Raw genomic sequence first — 20,385 nt, forward strand, 5'->3', positions numbered from 1 at the left:
AGTGGTTCACTATGTTTGGTGATTTAGCAGGGGTGCCCGGGTTCATCAGGTGAGGTGTGTTCAGAATGCGTCTGCACCCATCGCTCTTATCACCCCGCCACTCCTAGACAGACACTGATCCTTAGATTCATACCCACCCTTCTTACATTTCTCCTTCCCAGAACTACCTCTCCTTCGTTTTCTTAAAAAGACCTTCCACACAGCATCTCAAGTATTCCAGTATTACAACTAATTTGTAATATATAAATATTTTATCTCTTTCCATTACCGTTATAACAAAAAAAACATAACTTGTATAATATAATACATTACAACAACAATACCCGTTCATTCTACACTCTATCAATTTAATCTCCTTTCAGACAAAACATAATATTATATCCTTATTCCCTAACTTAGCGGTATAGTAAATATCCAAACTGCTCGTGATACTAGAACCAAAGGACATAATTTCTTACAAATCCCTTTCGCTAAAACAACTTTTGGCCGGAGAAATTTTAGATATTTTGCAACAAGGCTATATAATGCTCTCCCACTAGCCATTAGACTGAACGATTTTAAAAAAAATATTAAACAGACATCAAGTCTTGGATCATCAGCCAAGACAGATAAAGATCAAAAATTTTATAAAAATCCCTTCATAAGTATGTACTCCAACTAGATGCTGATTAACAAATTTATCATTTATTATTATTATTTATTATTTTTTATCTTTTTCACAATGTCATTTAATGTAATGAAATATTTTATGTATATAAAAATATGTGAAAAGTAATTTATGTATTAAATACGTCTGTCTCGACACAGGTTTATCCTAGTGAGACAGACTTCGAAAACAAAACCTGCAAAAAAACTTTATATTGATAATAAAAAAAATTTAAAAAAATATATGTGCATAATTTATTAGTGTGATCTATTTACTAATAATTTCTCAAATTTTTCATCTTCTTATAATTTTTTAACTTTTCCATCCTCTTCTTGCAACCCAAACTAGCTATACAGCATTTTTCTTATTTCTCTATTTTATATTATAGTAATGTATAGATTCAATGTCCGCAAAATTTAAAATTCACTCGCCATAACACAGGGTCATCACTAGCATGGAGGGTGAAATATCACAAAAAACCACATGTACTCTCTAAATCATGTATCCATAAAATAAATAATCATGTTCCTCTTGGAATGATATGGCGTATACGCGACTAAAAAGTTCAGCATGACAAGACATATGGATCTTTTGAATGAAATTTTTAAAACTGTATAATACATTCAATTTCTCATTAAATACATTTTAAACTCTTTAATGTCAAAATAAGAAATCTTGTACTGTAAATGATTGATTCTGTCATGTAAATCATTTAAATTTAATACTAAGGCCCTGTCATTAAAATCATTTAAATTTATTATACTTTTAGGCAGAGATTACGGAAATTACACACGCATAAAACAGGTTATTTGGTTCTTAGTTCGAGTTTATTAAGTAATTTATGCGTATTAATATTGCGACAAAACTTTAGCAAACGTCAATACCGTACAAAAATACGTTTATAGGATCGTTTCATTAAGGATGTTTCGAAGATTGATTGAATAAATATGGAATTATAATGCACCTTTTCTCATCTCTCCTGACGCAAATTGTTGTTTCTTGTAGTAATTAAATTGAAATTAACAAATTGACAACTTAATTGACAGTCCTGCCATCGTTGCCACTATTAAATTCAATGTGCCGACTAGTAATGCAAGAAAAAATATAACATTCTTCCACAATACATAAATAAAACGTAAACAACAAATGATTTAAATATGATTTTAGATTTTCACGGCCAAAAGTATTTTTGTTATTTTTTTGGGGTGTTATGCCGTGTTGCGCTAAATCCTTCTTTAGCCAACGTTTCATAACACATCTGCCCTGATGATGGACACTGCAATGCTGTCCGAAACGTTGGCTAAAGAAGGAGTTAGCCCAACACGGCATAACACCTCAAAAACAAATAACAAAAAACAAATGATTTTTTTTTATGTAATTTTTTATTTTATTATTTTAATGTTATTTTTAATTACAATAATGATGTATAGCTATCTCACTAGGTGTGTAACGCCTGTGTTGAGATGGCAATTTACAGAGTGGTTGTTAACTACGTTTTTGTTTACAAAATATTATGAAAATGCCAGATAAAATAAAATCAGTATTTTATTTTATTTTTAAATTATTCAATTCAAGGATGAATTTTTTATTTGAATTTGAAAATTTCAGTTTAACCAAAAGGCATAAAATACATATATACAGGGTGTATCGGCACGTACCCGACAAACTTTAACCAGCTATTCCTTAGCATATTTGGAGTAAAAAATCTTATATGCACTTTGCTGTCCGGTAACGTTATTTTTAATAAAAAATTTACTATTCATATTTTCACCACATGTCACCACTGTTTTATCCTTTGTAAAAGTTTGAAAACCCATCTGGCAAATATTTTATTCGAATTCCATTGAATAATGCACGTGTGTACCTATATTGGCGCACTTTTACAATCACAACGAAATGGCACGGCACCATTCGTCTCATTTTCAACTATTATTATTTAGTGTGTGCGAAAGAGCGAAGACGCTTTTTGACATACTTGCTTATAACAGCTGTTGAACACGAAACGCAATGCCAATGACAGTGATGTAGTGTGGAAATTTTATTGAAAAAAAAAATGCTACCGGACAGCAAAGTGCCCATAACATTTTTTACTCCAAATTTGCTAAGGAATAGCTGGTTAAAGTTTGTCGGGTTATTGCCGATACACCCTGTATACACAGTAGGCACAATTTTTTAATATGTTTTGAAATACTTCTAATGTATATGTTTATTGGAGGTAATCAATTATTTTAAGTTTTGGTTGGTTTGTTTTTAATGTCAGTAGGTAGAGAATTGAATAGCTTAATAGCATTGTATTTAAAACTTTTTTGTCCATAGGAGGTTTGACAAACTGAATGAATTTGGATTGAATCTGTGACTAGGTTAAAATCTTAAGTTATAATTACAGCATTCCCCAAATGGGGTTGTGAATATTCTATTTTCGTTGGGTTAAGATAATTCCACTGTGCGGAACATAAAAACCATAGCATCACATAAAAAAATCAACAAAACGTCCACGAAATTCATGAAATGGGACAAGCGTATAACGTATTTTAGTCACGCCTGAAAGAATAATACTGTATATTGTTATTCCGACCCTAAACTCTCGCAATTGCGTCGTTCATCGACTTTAGTATCCGGACATCCGGTGCTTGTTCCACTGTATATAAATATATAAATGTATGTTATGTGGGGTGAACTCAGGCATTTATTGATCTACAGGTGTATGCGGAACTATCGGGAAAAAGACCCAACTGCGTAAATCTCTCTGAAACGGAGATTGTCCCATTGATCACCACGATGTAATTATTATTACAAACTGTTTCCAGTACAAAATTTCGAAGACATATTTATGCAAGTTTTAATTCAAATGAGTATAGAGAAAAATCTTAAAGAAAATCCGGCACACAGCGAACTTTTAAGGTTCAACGCAACGCTCGTTGTATTCTACGTGTTCACAGATGGCGTTAATTAATGAATTTTGTTTAAATACGCTTTTGCAAGGTATTGATTTACAGTATTAAGACAAATTATTTGTTTGCGCCCTCATATACGCAATATGAATATGAATAAATAGTTTTGTCCATATAAAAACTCAATTCTATCGAGAAAGGCATACAAATACAATATTGGATTGAATCATCGGTGAAATATTGTATTTGTGTGCCTTTCTCGAAAGAATTAAGTCTTTAAACGAACAAAACTATTGATTTATATTCATATTGCGTATATACGGGCGCAAACAAATGATTTGTCTTAATATTGTAAAGCAATACCTTGCAAAAGCGTATTTAAACAAAATTAATTAATTAACGTCATCTGTGAACACGTAGAATACAACGAGCGTTGCGTTTAACCTTAATACAACCCAAATTAATATATGTGATGTATGGTAATAAGTTGAGTATTTAAGCGATAGATGGCGCTAGTCATAAAGCTTACTCCAGAGTCCGTCAGATGTCGCTAGAATGTAACAGATGCTTGTGAGGTTATATTGACAGTGAACAAGCTTTTCGAACCATAGAGTTATCATTTAGCAATACCACAATGTATATCGGTTTACTTATTTTTGAGTTTTGCGAACACAAACACACTCAGGCTGATTTTTTATACATTACTAGTTGTACCCTTTTCTTTCTGTGGCTCGGTCTGTCTGTGCAAATAGAGAAACAATAGTTCCTTTTGTAATAATTCACTATTTTGAAGGAGCAGGTTCTCATCGGTCATTGGTTAATGGTCAATGTAGGTATACCTATGATTAAAAAAAATCTTTGAGATATTATAAATTTGTAGAACTCAGATAGTTTGTCACGACCCCCACCAACTATTATTTGAGGGTTAGGGAATAATCTTCTTGTTCACATAACTTAAACCTGTATCTGGGGAATCTGACCCGAATAGTGTTCGTGTTTAAATCCTCGAACGCGTCCCCCCTGTAAGAGTATTTTCAATTCACTTACAATATCGGATTCCCGTCGACACTTTTCACTAAACCCTGTGAAAGTAACTCAAAGCTCCTTTTTACAAAAGCAAAACAACCTTTGAAGGAATTATATGTGTTCCCGACTGAAATGGTTAACAGGTCTCTGATATTTGTAGAGGAGATGCTAGCTGAAGAGGATTTGGCAAAACTACATTTAATATCACAGTTTTCAAGTAGGTCTCTAAGTTCTTACATTGCAAACATTTAGGAAACTCAAGAGCTTCGTTAATATCAGATTTTTTGGGAATGCAAGAATTTCACGAATTCTTGATTAAAAAAAAAAAAATTCAGGGATACTCATTATTTTATGTATCAAGTATTCAGTCAGCAACTTCATGAATTTCTGTAATTTTGAAGAACTTCAACAAATTCAGGAATTTCAAGAATTTCATGAATTCATTAATTTAAGGAACTCCAATTAAATCAGGATACTCATTAATAATGATAATTAATTTGAGGAAACTCATGAATTTCAGGAACTTCATTAATTGCAGGAACTTTAAGAATTTCATAAATTCATTAATTTAAGGAACTTCAATTAATTCAGGATAGGTACTCATTAATAATGATAATTAATTTGAGGAAACTCATGAATTTCAGGAACTTTGTGAATTTCAGGAACTTCACGAATTTCAGGAACTTCATGAATTTCAGGAACTTCATTAATTTCAGGAACTTCACGAATTTCAGGAACTTCATGTATTTCAGGAACTTCATGAATTTCAGGAACTCCATGAATTTCGGGAAGTTCATGAAATTCAGTAAACATATGAATTTCATATATCGAATGGCCAATATTGGAGGAATTTAATCAAACATAAAATGGAGAAAACTCCAATATCTTGGTCACATTATGAAAAGTAACAAATACACGATTTTAACGAAGTTGTCGAAAGACGTTGGTAAGCTGCAGTACCACAAAATAATTTCCGGCTACAAGGTAAAGGGTGAAGATTGTCGTGATGATATTCAACCTCCGAGAAGAGAAGGCACCAGAAGAAGACAAACACGAATTCAACAAGTCCTTCACAATTATTCCATCACCGACACCAGCTAAGAGATGTTAATCTAACCTTTAGAGAGAGAGAGTTAACACGAGGGGTGTAGGACGGATTACTGGCTTACGAATATGTTGAAAAGTAAAGACTTTTTTCTCGCCGCACTAAGCCCCCTGCCTTATCAGATGCGATGATCGAATTCAGAAAAAGGTTTCGCTTTGGCTGCTGTCAAAGTCGACACATTACATCGGTGTATATTTGAAGTACAAAACTACACACGGATTACTCTGCAGGTGGTGAGAAGAGAAACTAAATATGCAATGTCATTCGGCTATCTGAATGATTTATTTGATGATAAATGATAAAACCTATGAAAGCGGTCAACGAAAGTCTTTTTTATAAAGATGATTTTTTTTATTTACGTTAAGTTTTCACAACGGTTAAATTAAAAAAAAAACATTTTCAATTGGGAGGCGGGTATGTTCGCCTCGGAAACCATTTATAGGTTAACCAATACATCTGCCGTGGGTCACGTCAAGTGGTTCGCTACGTTTGGGGACTTATCAGCGGTGCCCGGGTTCATGTTGTGAAGTTTGTTCAGGTCCTGGAGGCGGAATGCTTCAGCTCACCGACTGCGTGGCGGGCCAGATCGGAAGACTGGTTGGAGGAGAGCCTTTGACCTCTCGAACCCTCGCTTTTCACCGCAGACGAGGATTTCCACAGAGGGATGGATCATACTTTTGTAACTAATGGACACACTGACCCCCCAGATTCCACATTGGATTGATATTAACACTGTTTATTGTTTATTAAAGAAATTTAGATACTGTTAGCACGCAGAGGACATAATAATCAATTATTGGAACGCATGTAATTGAAAATTCTAATACTAATTCTGGTACTTATTTCATGAATGGATATTCGTGTTCTGTAATACACGTGTTTAGAGAACAAGAGGAAAAGCAAACTTTATGATGGGCGGTAACAGTACAAGGATTTGATTAGAATTTATCTTCCTAAATGTGATTCTTCCCTCGGCATGAGACAAATTGAGGAGGGAGGCGTGATTATCATATATTATATGCAATACAAGAACTCTAAGGCAGGTGTTTTTAATTTAAAGATATCCTAAAAGGGTAAGTTTTTAGTTTAGACCTGAATTCTGTTGGGCTTGTTATAGATCTTAGTCCGGGAGAGTTTATTCTAAGTCTTCGGCCCAGATACTCCGAAAGCGCGATCTCCAAACTTAGTATTTGGTTTACGCTCAGTGATCAAAAGTTCCCACTTCTAAATACCATTAGTCTGTCTATAGCTGAAATATAACATGTACCCAAATCATTGTTATATAATTCTGTATATTTAATATCTGTCAGTGCTTTATTGTGGCTAAAAATTATGTGCCAATAATTAATATAACAAAATAGTGGAACATCCTTCTAATTCTAAGCCATTAAAAACGATGGACTTGCTATCAATGATCAAAATTATCCTTAGGGAACCATACGACTTCGCAAATTTTGAACTATTTCGGGAATTCAACGTACTAACTATCACAGAATTGTATAAAAGAAACTCCTTATATCACATTTATAAAGAATATTTCATCAATAAAATTCACCCTTTAGATAGCATAAGTAATAGATTCAAATCAAAGAGCGTAATAAAATGCTAAGATCGACCACGGCTCAGCACCATTACTAGTTTTTAGCGGAGAAATGGTACAATATATTATTGTCCAAAAACAAAATTAAGGTAACCGAAACATTGAAATACAAACAATTCAAAAAGAAAATTAACTCCCTGAAATTGGAAAATGATGTATTGTTCCCTTAATATACGCACACAATCTATAATACATAGCATTTAAAAATACTTCGAGAATTGTTATTATGTAATTCTCTTAAATTGTGTATATTGATTTTTTTGTAGTTAATTTTAGGATTGAATTATATGTGTCACTTATTATTTAAAGATTGAAATATGTTAATTTGTATGTTGAATTACTTTTGTAGTTTTTTAATAAGACTTTGAATACTGTTTACACATCACATTTTGAAAATTATTTTCTTTTACATATACTTACTCCTCCCATAAAGACGAGCTCCTAGAGTTCACCTTATGGAGTAGTAGAATAATAAAGAAAAATAATTATATTTATTTTGCATACTGATATAATCTGAAAATAAAATAAATATTTCTAAGATATCTGGAGAAGCAGTCGATTTAAAATTAGGGTGAATTAATTTTTAAAATATATATTAAGAATAATGGACGAAAGAGACATCTCTGGTCAATTTTGGATAGATTTTGCTCTGCAGGTGGGTGATAACGAATTACAGTCACCTTTTGCATTGATCAGTTGGATTCATCCGGATTGTATCATTTGTAAAAAGAGGTCTATTTAAGAGAAAAATGATTAAGAATATTTTTTTGTCACAATAATGCGAAGTGCTTATTATTACAATGTGCTGATTCATCATTATTAATAATTCTACTCTCTTGAGAGCTGGTTGATCATATAATCTCATAGTGCGAATTCAAATATATTTTGTGCTGATTTGCCGTCTGCCGCAGAATTTGAAGATTAAGGAGAAGAACTCAATTGCAAGTGAGATTCTCTGGTGAGTCTTTCTGTTTATATGTATTTGGTGGCTGGTTTTTAAGTTGTCTTCTCCTGCAGAGTGAATTCATTGATCAATCCATTTTTTTCATAGGGAATTAAAATATTCCCTGATGATCTGTGCTATTTACAAGCCAGATTATCACCAATAACTAAATAAATATCTATGGTCAAAGAACCTTGGAATACAACACTAAATTTACAACGTGTTACCGAACTCAATAAAATTGTAAGTAATTGTAAAATTATAATTTTTTTTCTTACAATCCATCGATTTTAAAATGTCTATAAAAAAAGATTCTGCTGAGGATTGAACTTTCCTTCCGAGGGACCGGAGTCAACCACGCTACCGACCTTGCCAGATGCCGATCGTGTAGGAATTACATTTATTTGGTATATTAACTGCTCTTATGTCGTCCAATTTCAGAGAAATGCGTAAAATACGTGATTGACACCAAAGGTTGATTTAATGTATTGTCATCGATATCGAGCCTATTTGCCGAGTTTCAACTGGATCGGATGTTGTGAAATGAACCCATTGATAAACTGTTACTTAGTTTAATTGTGTGATATTAATAAATTAAAGAATAAGCAAACATTATTGCATGATACTCAGGTATGTCAAAAAAGGACTAGGAATGAACAGGAGAGCATAGCTTGAAGGATAGATATATATAGACAATATTGACACCGGATGGTCAAAACTAGTTATTGAAAAACTTACTTTATTTCTTCATATTTATCTTCGTCATTTTTCAAAAGACTTTCCGCTGCTTTTTCAGGGCCTACGTGCTACGAACCGTAAAAGTGAAAAAGTACGTGTTTAGCGAAAAGCTCCTCTGATCTGAAATCAGGACTCCCTCGCTTCTCAAATTCGGGCGACGTTATGATCAAAATAACTGAAATATTTTATTTATTAGAAAAACAAACAATCATAATTTTGTTTTTTAAATTTACTCATTACATGATTCAATGAACAGTGAAGTTTCCGCATAAGATTCGTAAATTGTCTACAAATAACATAAATGATTCAAGAAATACGTAAAACGGAATTGCTGGAAAAATAAAATAAAAATAAACAGACTAAAAGTACAAAGCAAGATAATGTAAAATCAATTTATGTGAAAAGAGAATCTGTAGCGGGCGGGCGGGCGGCGTGGTTTCGATTTTTAAGCAAATCTACACTTTTATTATCACCTCGATGAAATTTCGCACACTCGATCATGAGATCGAAAAATCTCCCCCAACCTCTTTTCCCACCCCTTAAAGCAGGATTTTTGTACTTCTTGATGAAATTTTGCACACTCGACGTTCAAAACAAGAGGTAAATTACTGTCTAAATCGGAAAAAAAACTCTGTGTAAATTCCTGGAAACGCCGGGGACCCAGCTAGTTAAACTACATAAAAATAATGTTGGCAAAATTAGTGAAGGAAAACAAAATAATTAAATAAAACATCACTATTAAAATGAGATAAATAACTTAGTTAGAGATCTTACACATAGCATGGGTGGTAGAGGGTTCGTTATTAACGTATTGATTTATTTTTTATAATACGCATTTAGTAAATTGATTTGAGAACAAATGGAAAATATCAGCTCTAAAAAAATGTTCCTTCTGAAAAATTAATGTTATTTGTAGTTATTTTTTGAGTGTGGTGTGAGGAATAATTGATTTGATTGTGAGTTTAGTACTCGGCAGTGGAAATGCATATTTTCTAGAAGGTATGTAGTGTCAATAGCGTTGTTGATGATTTTGAAATTTATTTAATTAAATTTATATTTTTCGCAGCTCGTTCCGGAGTAGAATACACTCTGTATAAAAAAACATAATTCAGAATCAAAACTTCGTGGCTTTGGCTGTGTTTTTTTGCCGTACGATCTCATAAGACATTAAATAAGACTTTCCCTTTCATTTCCTTTTCTTCCCCACTTCAATCATGAATCTCAAAATCGAGATTGCCAAAGATCCACTGGCTACAATGAGATAGAACTCTTATATAGTATTTTTTTAACATATTCTTCACACAAGAAGCCCTGATGATAATAATTTTCAGGGCGTGTCATTTTTTGGGATACCGTGTGGAAAGTTTTTTTATGAGAGGAAGGAGTGAACATGGGTCTTGAAGAGATTGGAGACATAAGCTGGCAAATCGTTCCACAGCCGAGCTATTGAAGTGTAGAAACGACCCGTTCTCTTGTGTCAAATTTCTACCCTGTTCAAATGTTACTATACACCCACGGGATCAATGGCAAAACAAGGACATCATTCCTATCTGAACACAGCAATCTCTTTGTTAAGGTTAAACGCGACTGGAAAAAACTGGTAAAAACTCAATTCCTTCCAGAAAGGTATAAAGATACAATATTGTATCGGTGATTCAATCTAATATTGTATTTATATGCCTTTCTTGAATGAATTGAGTTTTTATACGGACAAAACTATTCATTCAGATTCATATTGCGTATGTACGGACGCAAAAAAATAAGTCGTCTTAATAATAATTTAATTTACAACTCGGTATTCCCATTGAAAGTATAAACTATAATTACTCAATGAACAAAAATAAATTTACTAAAACTCTCAGATCGAAGAATTATATCCGACTTAATATTTATGTTCAAAATTGTAAATGGTAGCGTAGACAGCCTTGATTTAATTAACCTCATTGAATTTCATGTACCCATAAGAGCTACTCGTTCTAAAACCCTGTTTAATTGTAACAATTCCAAGACTGAGCATTTCAAACACTCGCTTTTACCTAGATTATATGAAGTTATTAATAGGTACGCAGATGTAGCGGATCTGTTTAACTGCACAGAAGCTAGGTACAAGAAGGATATACTATCATATCTTCTAAATAATTACTAATATAACGTAAGTCTACTCATACTTGTTGATAATACTATATCTCCTAGTACTTGTATCTCCTTCTAATATTAATTTTATACTTTTGTCAGTTAATTGTTTTTCTGTCACATGAATTATGGTGTATGGTTTATTTATACCGTTGATATTCAATAAATAAATAAATATTGTAAAGTATAACTTACAAAGAGCGTATTTTAATAAAATTATTAAATTAACGCCATCTGTACGAACGTCGCGTTTAACCTTAACAACCGTATATATTTATAGCAAAAGCATCATGTGGAAGATGCTCCAGGGAATGCTGCAGAGGAATTCTCTGAACAGAGTTGAGGGTTTTTTCAAGTATTTTGGCGCTAGAGATCAGAGGCAACTCCCAAATTCAACAATGAGGCACACTTGCGAATCTTACAAGGTTTTTATCGTGTATTATTAAAATATCAAAGAAAAATATAATATATAATTAATTTAATGTATTAAAATACCCTTTAACCATAGTAAATAAAAAAATGGAAGCAAGTTAAAAAAGGTTTTTTAAACGTTAAAAGGAAGTCCAACATGAATCAAAATGACTCCGTGGTAGAAGGGAAAGGCTATCGACTAGCAAGCTGGAGGTCGTGAGTTCAAATCCAGGATGTGCAAGTCAATTTTACTTAATTAATTTGTGTTATTTCAAATATCACTCATTTAAAACATACTACCTAGGAAAGACATCAAAAAAGTATTTTATGCTTTAGCTCATTCCCGTCTTCAGTACGGAATTCTAGTATGGGGATCTGCTACAGCAAATAATATTAACCACTTAGATATTGCTCAGTAAAGCATTATAAAAACCATACTAAAATTACCCATCAGAACCCTTTCAAAAGATATTTTTAAGTGTTTTGACATTCTAAATTTAAAACGAATATATGCCAAGAATATTTTAATACATCATTTTAAAAACAGAAAATCTCCCAATGAAACTCGGAAACGTGATACAAGAGCCTCAAAAAGGGATATACGAGATGTTCCAAAATTCAAGACAAGTTTTGGCCAAAGAAACCACATATATCTGGCAACCAAACTTTACAACACCCTTCCTCCAAGTTTGAAAAAGATAGAAAAGATAAATAATCTTAAGGAAAAAAATCAAAACATGGGTGAAAGAAATTAATGCAGACATACTAGAAAATGTATTAAAAACATCATAGAAACTAAATAACAGAAAATCAAAGAAATCTACCAGTCCGCCTCAGCACAGGACTACCTAGTGATGAGGAATAAGAACAAACTGAATGAATGAAATATTATAGATTTTTTTATAATGTAACTCTCATCAAACATTATTAAATAGACACTAATAAAAAAATAAAAATAAATAAATAAAAAATAACATGTAGTACACTTGCAGCACGTTCCAGAGTGGAAGATAATCTCATTGTCGCCCTGGTGTAAGACCACAATTCAGAATTGAAACGTTGCTTGAAATAGCTTTGGTCGTGTTTAGTGACTAGATATGAATAGCCAGGTTAATATCCACCTTCCTCATCCCCACCTCTTTCCCCTCCCCGCAACTTTCAGCCCCACAACATATCCCAATTGAAGACGCCATAGTCTCACAGGCTGCAGACGGTTGGGAGCAATAGGAACTCCTGCGTGGTTTCACATTAAAAAAGTGCTACCATTGGATACGTTTTTCAACAATTTTCATGTTTAATTCGTAAAATATTTTAAAACGAAATATCTCAAAATGTCCCTGATATCTCTCAGAATAAAGATATTGAATAAAAGGAACCTGTTTGGCGAAAATAAATAAATCAATTATGAAAATCGATAAAAAAATAACATGTTTCTGTTCGATCCGGCAAGCTGCAGTCAAATTTTTAAGATTTAAAACCGAGATCTTCGAGTTCTCGCTTCAAATCGCTTAAGATAAATTGCTTAAGCACGAAAAGCACGTTTTCCACACCTACTGAAAAAAACAGAGAACAGAATTTGTAAAAAATTTTAAGTATTTTTCTTACCGTTGCTGTTTTTGCAGACTTTGGGGGCTTACTCCAAAAGGGTCGATCTTTCAATAGTCACAAGAATATATTTATATTTTACGCCCGAATTTCTCGAAAGATTATTGTCACCTACCAGTCTCGATATATATTATTATTATAATTTATATATTTATACAGATTAAATATTTATTAATTATTAGGAAGACGATATCAGAAATATGAATATATTTAAGAATGCTTTATTGTCAATATTTTAAAACCTTATGAATTAATTTTATAAATTTATTTTTAAACTGTTAATAATACAATAGTTATGTAAATTTTAAAGCCAAATCACACTGATGTAACAATTTATTTTACAGAAAAAAAAATTTAAAAGAAAAAATAAAACAATGATTTCTTTGATGAAATGTAAGTTCTTTTTTCAGTTCTTTTTTGTATATTGTTGATATGAAAGATTTCACAAAATTTAATTTAACAAAATACCTTTCAGAATCGATTTGGTAATATTTTTTTTACTGTCAAAATTTGTTTAAGGTGATTTTTGAATAATATTTTTATGTCCCGGGGTTAACTCGAAGTATTTTGAGGTTAAGTGATCTCCTCTCGCGTGTCGTTCCGTCGGAGTTCTGAATTGTACTGGTCTCAGGTTTGCCCAGAATTTAGCTTGGTTTCCAACCCTCGCGCCAGAGTGAGACACAACACCCCTCTTCTGCCACTGGTTAGAAGGAAACACCGTTTTTCCACCCCCGTAGTTTGGACCCGTAGAGAAAAAGAAATGGCAAGATACGGTTGAGCTATTTGTGTAAGAGGGATGGGGGAGGTTTGACAGTTACTCAAGGCACTACTCAATTACGATGTGGAAAAGGATTTTACATTCAATTATTTGAAACAATTCGATTCCAGACAAAATATTGAAATATGTTTAAAGAGAATATATCCCTTTAAGAATTTCAAAAGGTATAAAATACTTAAGGGGATATATTATTCAAGAGAATATATCCCTTTTAAGAATTTTAAAAGGGATACAATTCTTAAAAGGGATAAATTGAAAAAAAAATAATATGGATGGAATTCTTAAAAAGGATATTTTCTCTTGAAAAATATTGAAATATGTTTAAAGATAATATATCCCTTTTAAGATTTTTTTAACTACTTACAGAAAATTGAATATTGTTTTTAAGAAATCTTCGTAGTTCAAATTAGCGCGTCAAATCGAATAATCACACTTAAATTATTGTAATAATATTTTTTCAAATCGCTCCGACATGTAAAACTTTCATTTTTGATAAAAATGCGTTAAATATCTTCACAAAAATAAATAAATATATTATTCCCTTTCTTGAAATACTAATAATCGTGAGATATCAGATATGAAAATAACAAATTATCAAAGCAAGAGTAAAAATAAATGCCGTCTAAATCTTATGATGTCCGGTCAGGTGCTCTGAACCACTGAGCTACGTTGGCTTATTCCCAACCAGCCAAATAATTCAATCAACAATTACTGCTTATTATATAATATTTTTTTATCCTTTGTGCTATGCATACAAAACCTTGTATTAGTTTATCATTAAAAAAACAAAGATATAAGTATGTTGTGGGCGTGTCCGTGTGCTTTTTAGATATCTAGTAGGTATCTACGTATTTTTTTGTACTGTTTTTTTACTATAAATAATAATTTAAGAGTCCCAACTGCTCCCAATGAGACTATGCCAGTGAGACTATGGCATCCCGAATTGCGGTATGCTGTTAGGCTGAATGTAGTGGGGAGGGGAAGGAAATGTTAAAGATGAAGGTGGGGAAGAACTCGACTACTCAGATCTGGTCACAAAACACGGCCAAAGCCATTTCAAGAAACATTTCCATTCTAAATGGTGACCTTACATAGATAGATTACAAAGCGATACTGAGAGTATTTTTCACTCTGGAACGTTCTGCAAATATACGTACTATCTATTTTTTTTAAAATAACACAATTTAATTAAATAAAATTTACTTGCGCACGCCGAGATTTGATGCGATCTTCGGACCACGGAGGACGTCGTAAGGCCGATACAATAAAATGTATTAAAAAAATAACTTTCTAGAAATTCATACAAATGGATATATCACTACTTATCACACCAGAATGGAAACAAAATTCCTTTTCCTAATTTCCTTTTTTTTTTCGAAGAGTTTTTTTTTACAATGTATACGATATAAGTTGTCTGATATTCGTCCCACACACGCTCAAGCGTATTTGAAAATGTATGGCGGGCTTTAAATGGTTCCGTCCACAAGACGCCCGCACAATACGCTGAAACTAGAAAACCAGCAAGTACAATTATTAAGGTTTTATTTATTTATTTACTTTAAAATAATACATTACAAAATAATAAGTTATAATTTTTTATTCCCAGTGAGTTTACAAAAATCATTTCGGGAAAGACAACATTATATTAAACACATGAAAACATATATACATTAAAATAAATAAAAGCAGAAGTTATTTTGGAGTTCCAAAAAAAAAATGTGTCAGTCATTAATAAAACTGCTGAGGAAATAGCTTTTAAGATCTTTTGTCAATGTTTTTTTGTTCGTTCCGGAAGTTTTAGATTAGGTACTAGGTAATACATTATATTGCTTATGTGCAATGTATTGTAAGGAGTTAATTCCAAATTTAGTCATGTAAGTAGATGACGATAAGTGTATTTGATTTTGTGATCTTGTTTTGTGCTGGTGTATGTCAGAATAAAAGACTGGTTTAGTGTTGGTGTGTGAGGAGTGTTGAATTATTTGTAGAGTGGCAGTTGTGATGTTATACATTGGCAGAATGGTAAAAGGAAGTATTTGTGTGAGTGAGTATATATCTTTGACATGTGTATCCCATATTTTGAATAACTTGTATTTCGGAACTTTTTTTTGGTAATGGTGCCCCAGATACTAACTAGATAACTCAGGTTAAACGCGATTTTCATTATATCATTCTTTTATTTGAATACGCTTTTTGCCAAGTTATGCTTTACAATATTAAGACGAACTGATTGTTTGCGCCCGTACATACGCAATGTAAATATGAATAAATAGTCAGTATAAAAGCGTAATTCTTCATCTTCAAAAAAGGCATACATATACAATATTGTACCGGTGATTCATGCCAATATTGCATCTGTAAGCCTCTTTCGAATCGAGTGTTTATACGGACAAAATGATGTCTTAAGCATTACTTGGAAAAAAGCGTTTTTTAATAAAATGACCAAATTAATACAATATGAACATGTAGATTATGCTTCAAACTTTGCGTTTTCTTAACAAATGCAATGCTATCTTTAGAGTAAAGTCGTCAGGTGGGATGATGAATTATTTAACATTATTGGGAAGGCACTTACACTTTGTTTTGCCCTTTTTCTATTCAGGTGCGGCTCAGCGCGTTGTGCCGGCTTCATGTGGATGGAACTAGTGGCACAGATCTCACAGGGAGTGGAAACCATTGATGTATTATATTTAGATGAGACCTGAAGCAAAACAATAGGTTCCGTTTTTTTACCTCTAAATCTCACAACGCTCTAACTAAAATTACCGAATCTGGTCTACATCTGAATATCGTTGCATCTCATTTATTTAGACCTTAGAGTATTTAGACCTTATCTCTGGTGGGTTCTTTATATCCCTAGATACAGACTAGTTGGACCAAATATACTTTTTTTATGTGAAACTGCACAACAGCCCCGCCTGCTCCCAACTGTATGGAGCAAGTGAGACAATGGCATCCCCAATTGGGTATGTTCTGAAGGTAGGAGGAAGAGAAAGCAGACGTGGAATAGGAAGGTGGGGAAGTACCTGGTTATTCAGATTTGGTCACCAAACACGGCCAAAGCCATTTCAACCAACTTTTCAATTCTGAATGGTGGTCTTACCCCAGTGCGATACTGAGAGTATCTTCCTCTAATATACTATATATTATTTTAATTTGTGAAATAAAACGAATTAATCAAATATAATTTACTTGCGCACGCATGGGTTTGAACCTGCGACCTCCAGCTTGCTAGTCGAGAGCCATACCGTCGACCAAGGAGGCCGTCCATATTTTTGAGTTATCAACCTCCCCCAAAACTTTTAACCTTCATTATGTTTCGTTTTAAATTTAAAGAAAATTTGTTTTTGTTCTAGAATATTACTACTTATTATTAACAATACTAATCCATCATCCAAATACTCATGTTACTTCTTCTTCTTTCGTATGGTGGAGAGTCGAGGGAACTTTTACGCCAGTGAGCAAGTCTAGGGCCTCATGCGTCGCCCTGTGAACTTCGTCGATCCCGCCGGGGAATGAATGCAGCGGGCATTCTTTAACAACATATTCAGTGGTCTGCACCGCATCGCATTCGCACATCGCCCCAAAGGTCCCACCTGTCTGTACATCACGTGGGCACAGCGGCTGTGGGAGGAATTTATCCTGGTAATGGTGAATCAAAATATACGAGGCTGTGAGAATGTTACATATAAGATTTTTAACAAGGTGTGTGTGCATCACTTTACTTACATCACATCTATGGTCTTGGTGTGTGGGACCTTTAATTACCTACAAATTGTCATTTTGCTATTGGTCTAATTGACAGACCTGGAATTCTGACTTGGAGAGTTGCCAAACCTGAGGGAGCAAGGATCTGTGATTTGCATTGGAAGCAGTGGCCATTCTTTGCCCACCAACCCAGAGCAGCGGTCATTTCCTCTTGGCTGAGGTTCAACGAACACATTCGCCAATTTTTGTGAGCATCAGCTTTGCATATGCAGCATTGACCATTGGATTGATTGAATCGGATGGTATCTGCCGATCCTCATGGGTTAAGAGGGACCCTTTTGGAGACCAGCAGCTCGAGGCTGTTTTGCATTGAACTACAAGAATGATGTGAACCGGAATCTACTACTTTGCATCAAGAAAGAACTGGTATCACACCTTCATTTTACTATATGATGCTAGTTAATTTATTTTTTATTTTGTCTTTTTTGTGGTAATACATTTTTAGTATTCTTAAATATTTTTTATTTCTAGATAATAAACCCATCCTTACTTTTATTTGTTGCCACTTAACCCACGGTAACAAGAATCCAAGCTGTCTCTCAGTGGGGTCATTTAAGAGATTAGTAACACATGTTACTAATTCCTGCTGTGCAAGGACACTTGATGGTCTAGGGTAGTTTTTTACGAGCGATTTTTGAGTCAAAGCGATAAACGGAAAATCTAGGTGGATTTATCGGCTTTAAACTACAGTAAGTAGTTTCAAATGTTTTCATATCAATATTTTAAGGAATGGTATTAATTAAATAACATGGTAACTGTATATATAAGACACCAGACCGCCTTGAAGGAGAAACCATTTGTCACTTATATAATTGGGTGGCAAAACGGTGGGTCCCCTCATCCGGATGAAGACTGGAATATCAACTACCGAGTTTGTTATTTTATAATCATTTTACGAATTTCCAGAAACGGCTTCTTGCTTTGATATTAATATTATTGTATCGTGAGTCAAATGTAGATAGAACCTTCTAAGATACGATGTTTCTATATATATTAAATAGTTATCACGAAATAGATAGTCCTGAATAATGCTACCTACGCATTCCAAAGGAATGTCAGCATTTTGCCATCATTTATATCACGGGTCTGCCTGCGCTAGTAAGAAAAAATTAAATCTAAATTGAAAAATCTAAGCAGCAGACATTTTCAAAATGAACTCAAATAAGGACTCAAAAATTCTCCCTTTAACAATATATTCACAACCCAATTATCCGCTCAGCCCGATAACGGATAATCGGTAGTGAAAAGCTTACAGGTTGCACATAAAGGATGAACTTTGTCTCCACCACATCGCGTAACATTTCAAGCAATCTTTCAAAAGTTACAAACCATTTCCCTCAAAAAATGTATTCATTAATAATGTGGGAAATATCGAAAAACCCTTTTCATAAATGTTCCAGTTCTATCGTTGAGTAATGTAAATTTTCCGGATATTATTCTAGAATCATAAGGGAGGGAAAGAGGTGAAAGATGGCATGAGAAATGTGTTAGAAAGGGATAGGTTGAGTCGACGGTCTTAAATTTAATCATCAGGTGTGTCAGAAAGGCACGGAAGATTCGCCTGAATGCAGCAGAGCAGGATGGAGGAAAACACTTTCAGACAAGGAGATAAATTTAATTCTATGAATATGGTAACATTAACATTCCGTACGACTGCACGGGAATTTTGCACACTTTTTTCACGCATGGAAAACTCCGGGTACAGATTATTCCGCACATGGATTTTTCCGCACATTTGTTACTTTATTAACGACCTTTTTTGGGGCTTTTGCATATTCATTTCAAAAATCCTGGAGAAAATTGCTGCCGCACAAATAACCAGCCACTTGAATTCAGATAAATAATTCGCAAATCGTCAATCTGCGTTCAGAAAGTTCCACTCAACTGAAACCGGACTACTTCGTAAGCTATCAGACATAATTCTTGCCGTAGAGTCAGGTAAGTTATCACTTATCTCACTCCTAGACGTGCAGCATTTGCATGAATTCCTGATTTTGAGATTAGAGGAAACATTTGGTTTGAATTCCGACATCGAAAATTGGCTGGTATAAAATTGGATGGCAAATACAAAGTTTGGTGATCGCGCTTTCGGAGTATCTGAGCGGAAGGCTTGGAATAAACTCCCCCGCAACTAAGATCCACAACAAGTCCAACAGAATTCAGGTCTAAACTTGTCAAAAATTGACATTGAGATAGTGACGTTTCTTTGGACAAATATTATTTTAAATAGAAATAATTATAACTTATGGTTTTGGAGGAAATGTTGGTTTATATTTATTAAATTATATTAATTTTAACGATTATTTTTCATTTATATTTATAGTTTATTACTTTAAAAAAGAGTAGATCTTAGTGTGTTATATTTCGTCTAATTGACTTGATCCAATGTGTAAATATATTTATTTTGATTTTTGTAAAATAGCTTAATAGATTCTTCGAATCTTAGATTTTGCATAGTAATTTGGTCGCTATTGTAGAAGCCTTAAAACCTTGTAATGCCTTGAACAAAATGTAACACGGCCATATTTTATGGCCGTGTTATTTTTAAAAAGTACATGTTTATCTTAGTATAATTACAAAGCAACACAGCCACAGTTTTGCTTTATGGCAGTGTACATTGTACATCTTGAATCGATCAAACCAAATAGTCACACCTCCACATTTCGATATACGACGGTGTTACAGGGGCTGGTTGGAACATCTTAAACTTTTCTATATATCTTTTTATTTATATCTGTGGT

The 20,385-nt window shown here is 33.3% G+C and overlaps 1 protein-coding gene across 1 annotated transcript in view; it reads right to left on the reverse strand.

Annotated features, from left to right (window-relative positions):
• LOC149409854 (uncharacterized) overlaps positions 1 to 13,269 on the reverse strand; it is a 357,579-nt gene extending 344,310 nt beyond the window's left edge. Inside the window, exon 1 of the mRNA XM_089649364.1 lies at positions 13,099 to 13,269. The gene's annotated coding sequence lies outside the window, so the exon portion shown is untranslated. The remainder of the gene's footprint in view (positions 1 to 13,098) is intronic.
• Positions 13,270 to 20,385: the final 7,116 nt, after the last annotated feature.

The sequence above is a fragment of the Hesperophylax consimilis genome, chromosome 29, assembly GCF_061612785.1.
Source record: "Hesperophylax consimilis isolate HC1 chromosome 29, BYU_Hcon_1.0, whole genome shotgun sequence".
NCBI classification, from domain to species: domain Eukaryota; kingdom Metazoa; phylum Arthropoda; class Insecta; order Trichoptera; family Limnephilidae; genus Hesperophylax; species Hesperophylax consimilis.